This window comes from Peromyscus leucopus, chromosome X, assembly GCF_004664715.2.
Source record: "Peromyscus leucopus breed LL Stock chromosome X, UCI_PerLeu_2.1, whole genome shotgun sequence".
Classification (NCBI taxonomy): domain Eukaryota; kingdom Metazoa; phylum Chordata; class Mammalia; order Rodentia; family Cricetidae; genus Peromyscus; species Peromyscus leucopus.
Genome location: NC_051083.1, coordinates 105,328,435 through 105,334,351, shown reverse-complemented (window position 1 = coordinate 105,334,351; position 5,917 = coordinate 105,328,435).

The window sequence follows — 5,917 nt, the reverse complement described above, 5'->3', positions numbered from 1 at the left end:
GGCAAGCAAGCTATTCTTCTCAGTCAGGTCTTTTACTGGCAGACTACATTTTGCAGTTACAAAGAAAGGGCCAATTACTTTATTACTTCTCTTGAAAGGTAATCTTATAAGGAATCTTGAATCACAAACATAAGCTTTTATACATGAAAAACAGTCAGCTGTACTTTAAATCTTTAGGGTACGTACCCACTCAATAGTTTTCTTTATATCAGATTGAGAGCAAACATGAATATAAGGAATTAATCATTACATTTGATCATTAATCAACCCTAGCAAGAAAAGTATGTCAGCTAGTAATAATTGGAGTGCTTTGTATTTTTTACCTTAACCTACTCAATCTACAACTCAGCAATATGTCCTTGTGAACTTTAAATTGTTTTCTGCAGTTTTTCATCTCAAAGCTATTATCAAACATCTGTTATAGCCTGAAGTTACTTAAGGCTTTGTTTCAGCTAATGTTACACACCAAAACCTGAGACTGCATCTTTCAGCATTAAGAGAATTAGAACCAGCTTGGCTCTTGGGGACTCAATTGTTTTTCTTAATCATTAACCTGAATTGCGATCTATGCTGCTCCTTAGGTGAAACTCATAGGACCTAGGTGTGTGACATTTCCTTGTATGTATTTTTATTTGTCAAAATTCTGTATAAGCTAACATTATTATTATCCATTAGACAGTACAATTTAGGAAGGAATCATCTTCATGACAATTCACAGATAAAAATGCTCAGCAGAACATGATGTTTCCATGAGCTAAACATACTACATTACAGGCAGGGAGGATCTCCTCACACCCACTCACACCATGCCAGGTACCAGAGGACAATGGCAGGGGCAAACATGTAAAGGCACAGCAGAAGCAAAAGACATTCTGGGATCTGGGGTCTCGGGGCCTTGCCTATCTGAGATTCACCCATCAGGGATTTTCCTCCTAGTGGGCTGACAACCTGAAGTCAATTGCCACCTGCTGCTCCTCTGACATGGCCACTGGCACATTTAAAATAAAATTAATGCTTAATTGAGTTTTTATACATGATATTGGATTATAAAATGTCTCCAGTAGTATGTTGCCTCTTAGAAATTATGTATATCCAGGCTTGTAGATAAAAGGTGGCTCACTAACAGAAAAATTGTAATACTGTGGTTGTAGATACTGACACACTTTTCATAATGTCATTTCACTTTATGTGTAAAAATACACATTTAGTAGCTAAGCTAGCCCTAGCCATACTCTGGAGTTAGGATGTGAGTTGAGGAAAAATAGAGGTCCAATGCAAATTGATCATAAATGTGAATATCCTTTACATATGGCTAATGACTAGCATAATAAATACATAGGTTTAAACAACTATCAGAAATTGAGACATGCAGCCACAGCTAACATATAAATGAGAGAAAAAAAATTTTTTGGTTTTTCTTTTTTTTTTTTTTTGGTTTTTCGAGACAGGGTTTCTCTGTGTAGCTTTGCGCCTTTCCTGGAGCTCACTTGGTAGCCCAGGTTGGCCTCGAACTCACAGAGATCCGCCTGGCTCTGCCTCCCGAGTGCTGGAAAGGGTTTCTTAGTGTAGCCCTGGTTTTCCTGGAACTCACTCTGTAGACCAGACTGGCCTTGAACTCACAGAGATCTGCCTGCTTCTGCTTCCTGAATAGAGTGCTGGAATCAAAGGTGTGTGCCACCACCTCCTGGTTTGTAGATGTCTTCTAAAAGTTGAATTTGTGTTTATTTTTCTGTTTGTCTTAAGTAGACACTGGAACCTAACTTAAGCAGACCCCAGGCCATTTCCTTGCATGAGCTGAATCCTCCTCAAAAATGAAAACATCATATTTAGAATAAAAAAGAAATTATACTCCTTGGCTTTTTCTTTTTGATGAAGCAAAAAAAGTTATTCTGTATCAAATCTGGCATATAAAATCAAGAGTTTTTTTTGGAGTGAATTTAAAAAAACCCATCAGGTTTTATTAAAGAAGATTATACCTAAATTAGAAAAATTTCAGAAAGCAGTCTAGTGGGGCATCATTCATTTCTGCTTCCTTTGTTAAGTGTTCTTTAGGTGAATAATCCAGTGCATTTGGTGCATGCATGAGTGGTCACATGATAAGTAGCTTTTTTTGTTTTCTAGTGTATTTTTTTAAGGGTGTATATATGTGTGGGTCTGTGCAAGTAAGATCAGGTGCCCTTGTGTTTATAAAAGTTAGCTTCTTTTTTGTTTTCTAGTTATTTTTAATGGTGTGTATATGTGTGGGTATGTGCAAGTAAGAGCAGGTGCCCATGGAGGTCAGAAGAGGATGTCAGATCCCCTGGAGCTGGAGTTCCCAGGCATTTGTGAGCCACCTGATGTGAGTGCTGGGAACTGAACTGAGGTCCTGGTTTTCTAAAAGAACAGACTCTGAGTCATCTCTCCAGCCCATTTGGGGAGTGTTAATGTTTTAATCACATTTGTGTGTGTGTGGATGCACAGGCACTTGCCACAGGCACATGTGTGGAGGTCATGTGAGTTCCTGGGATCATGCTCAGGTCCTCAAGCTTGGCAGCAAGCACCTTTAGCCACTGAGCCATCTCTTCACCAGCATTGTTTGGGGCTTTTTATTGTTGTTTAGTTTTTAAACACAGGCTTTCTTTAGCCCAAGCTGACTTCAGATTCAAGGGACTCATTCTGCCCCAAGCTCCTAAGTGTTGAAATTATAGACATGCGCCATCATGCCTGGCTTTTTACAAACATTTTTTGTTGAGAGTTTAAAATAGGGGCTCGAAAGATGGCTCAGTGATCAACAGCATTGACTGCTCTTCCAGAGGACCCTGGTTCAGAAATTCCCAGCACCCACATGGCAGCTAACAACTGTCTGTGACTCCAAGACACCCTCACACAGACCTATATGCAGGCAAAATACCAATGCACATTAAAAAAATTATCAAGAATCTGCCGGGCGGTGGTGGCGCACGCCTTTAATCCCAGCACTCGGGAGGCAGAGGCAGGCGGATCTCTGTGAGTTCGAGGCCAGCCTGGGCTATCAAGTGAGTTCCAGGAAAGGCGCAAAGCTACACAGAGAAACCCTGTCTCGAAAAACCAAATATATATATATATATATATATATATATATATATATATATATATATATCAAGAATCTAAAATAATGGGAATATATCATTGTACCTTGCTCATATTCACCCTCCCAGTATACTTTCTCATTCCCCCAAATATAGCCCTTCTGCTTTCATGACACAATCAAATTCCAGATATGAGAAAAATATGAGATTTGTCATCCCCCAACCTACTTTGTTGTTGCACCTCCCCCTCCCTTTAGATTCCCTTGACTCACAGTCTCTAGCAGAAATTAACTTTTTTTTAGCATAGGAACAGTTTTTCAAATTTTATCTATCTTTCCCCCCAAATTTTAAAATCGATGTATCAGGGTTTAGTCGCTCAGACTTATCCTCCCAGCTGAAGGGCGGAGGCAGGAAGATCTCAAGTTAGAACCCAGCCTTTAGTAAAATCCTGTCTCAAAAATTAATAATTATGGGCTAGCAAGATGGCTTAGTGGCTAAAGGTACTTGCCACCAAGTCTGATGATATGAGTCCAATTTCCAGGACCCACATGGTAGAAGAGAACTGACTCCCACAAAATGTTTCCTAAACTCTACAGGCAGATTAAAAAAAGAAAATAAATATTAAAAATCAGCCAAGTGTGGTGGTGCAATCCTTTAATCCCAGCACTTAGGAGACAGAGGCAGGCAGATCTTTGTGAGTCTGGGTCCAGCCTCAAGTTCCAGGACAGTCAGGGTTATATAATGGGACCCTATCTCAAAAAGTAGCAAAACTAGGGGTTGGGGATTTAGCTCAGTGGTAGAGTGCTTGCCCAGCAAGTGCAAGGCCCTGGGTTCGGTCCTCAGTTCTGGAAAAAAAAAGACAACAAAAAAGACCCCCCCAAAAAAAAAAACCAAAATAGCAAAACTAAAAACAAAAACAATCACATTCAATATACATCATCACCAAAAATTAAATGGATGATAGGAAATGACTTGATTGGAAAATAAAACATGATGTGTATCTGGAAGTCTTCATTTTACAAAAACAAACTTTTTTTTTTGGTTTTTCAAGACAGGGTTTTTCTGTGTAGTTTTGGTGCCTGTCCTGCGTCTCACTGTAGACCAGGCTGGCCTCGAACTCACAGAAATCCACTTGGCTCTGATTCCCAAGTGCTGGGATTAAAGGCGTGCGCCACTGCTGCCTGGCACAAAAACAAACTTTTAACCTATATCATTGTGACATCTTTACAAATTTTTCCTTTTACATACCAAGCATTTTTTGAGCTGAATGCTAGGCCTGGTGCCCCGTGAAATGCAACAAGAACCCAAAGCCATGATTCATTACAAGGATTCAGTCAATTTGTATAGGGTTTGCAGGAGCAGTAAAACAAACCATTGTTTACATTGTATAATGCTGTCCTCTGTGCATGTCATGGCCATTGCCCTCTTGAACTCTTAGCAGCTGGGATTACCCTCAGGAGACCCAGACATGATTTGGTCCATTAATTCTATCATAAGGGGAGGGGCTCAAGAGGTCTTATCTATTCCTAAAGATAAGTAGGCAGTTAATAGTTGCTTACTGGGGCAGCTCACAAGGCCCCACTCTTCCTTGAGAATATATAGGCAGTTAACAGTTGCTGAGCATGGGACTCAGGAGCCCCACCAAGGATAGATAGTTAATAGTTGCAGAGAATGGGGCTCGGAAGGACACGCCTGCACTGCCAAGGATAGGTAAGCAGTTAAGAGTTGAGAGAGAGAATCAGGATTCCCTAACCCTCCCAGAGACTAGGCAGGCAGTGTTTAACCAGGCATAAATTGTCCATGCTCCTGTAACCCCCATTAAGCTCAATGGCTCGCCGTGCTAGACATGGTTGAAATCTTTTCTTTGGTCTGTAGCTTGGTGCTCTATATGACGTAAATAGGTATTTGTTCATCTCCCTAGGAAAAGCCACACAAAAATTAGAATATGGTGGTCCATTTACCTAAAAGTCCTGGATTTTGAGAGATACCATTACTTTAAATTCACAAAGAAAATCCATATTTTTTTTTTTTAGTGATTCCACACAAGAATAGCCACACCATTTATGCCACTGCATTTTCACTTTGGCAAAAGTTCTGGCAGAAGAGCAGGACTTAAAGGTTTGGGTTTTTTGGTTTGGTTTCATTAATTCTTGGGATAGGACAGGAGAGATGACTCAGTGGTTAAGAGCATTGGCTGCTTTTGCAAAGGACCCAGGTTCAGTTACCAACACCCACATGGTAGCTCACAACCAGCTGTGACTCCAGTTCCAGGGAACCCAATACCCTCTTCTGACCTTTGCATGCACCGGGCACACATATGGTGCATGGACATACAGCCATTGCACATAATTTTTTTTAATTCTTGGATCATAAGACACATCACCTAGGTACCCTGTGTACTAAATAAATGAGAACTGTCAAAACATGAGTTGAGTACTTCCTGAGGAAGTGGTGACAAGTTGACTGGCCTAACAAACATCTTTGAATACTGGTATTTATCTAAAATATATGGCAGGAAGCCTTAAGAAATACTGCCTTTTCATGAACCCATTCCTGTCCATACATTAAACATGAGCACCACATATACAGTTTAAAATTTTCAGTAACCACATTAAAGAGTAAAAAGACATAGGTAAAATTACTTTTCAGTAATATTTTATTTAACCCAATATATCTAAAGTACTGTCATTTCAACAAGTAATCTACAGGAATAATTACACAGTTAACATTCTTTTCTAGTTGAGTCTTTGAAATGCAGTGTGTAGTTATAACATATAACAATTCATTTACCACATTTCCAGTGCTCAGTAGCAACATATGGCTAGTGACCACCATACTGCAAAGTAGAGGGCTATACAGTTCCAAAAATG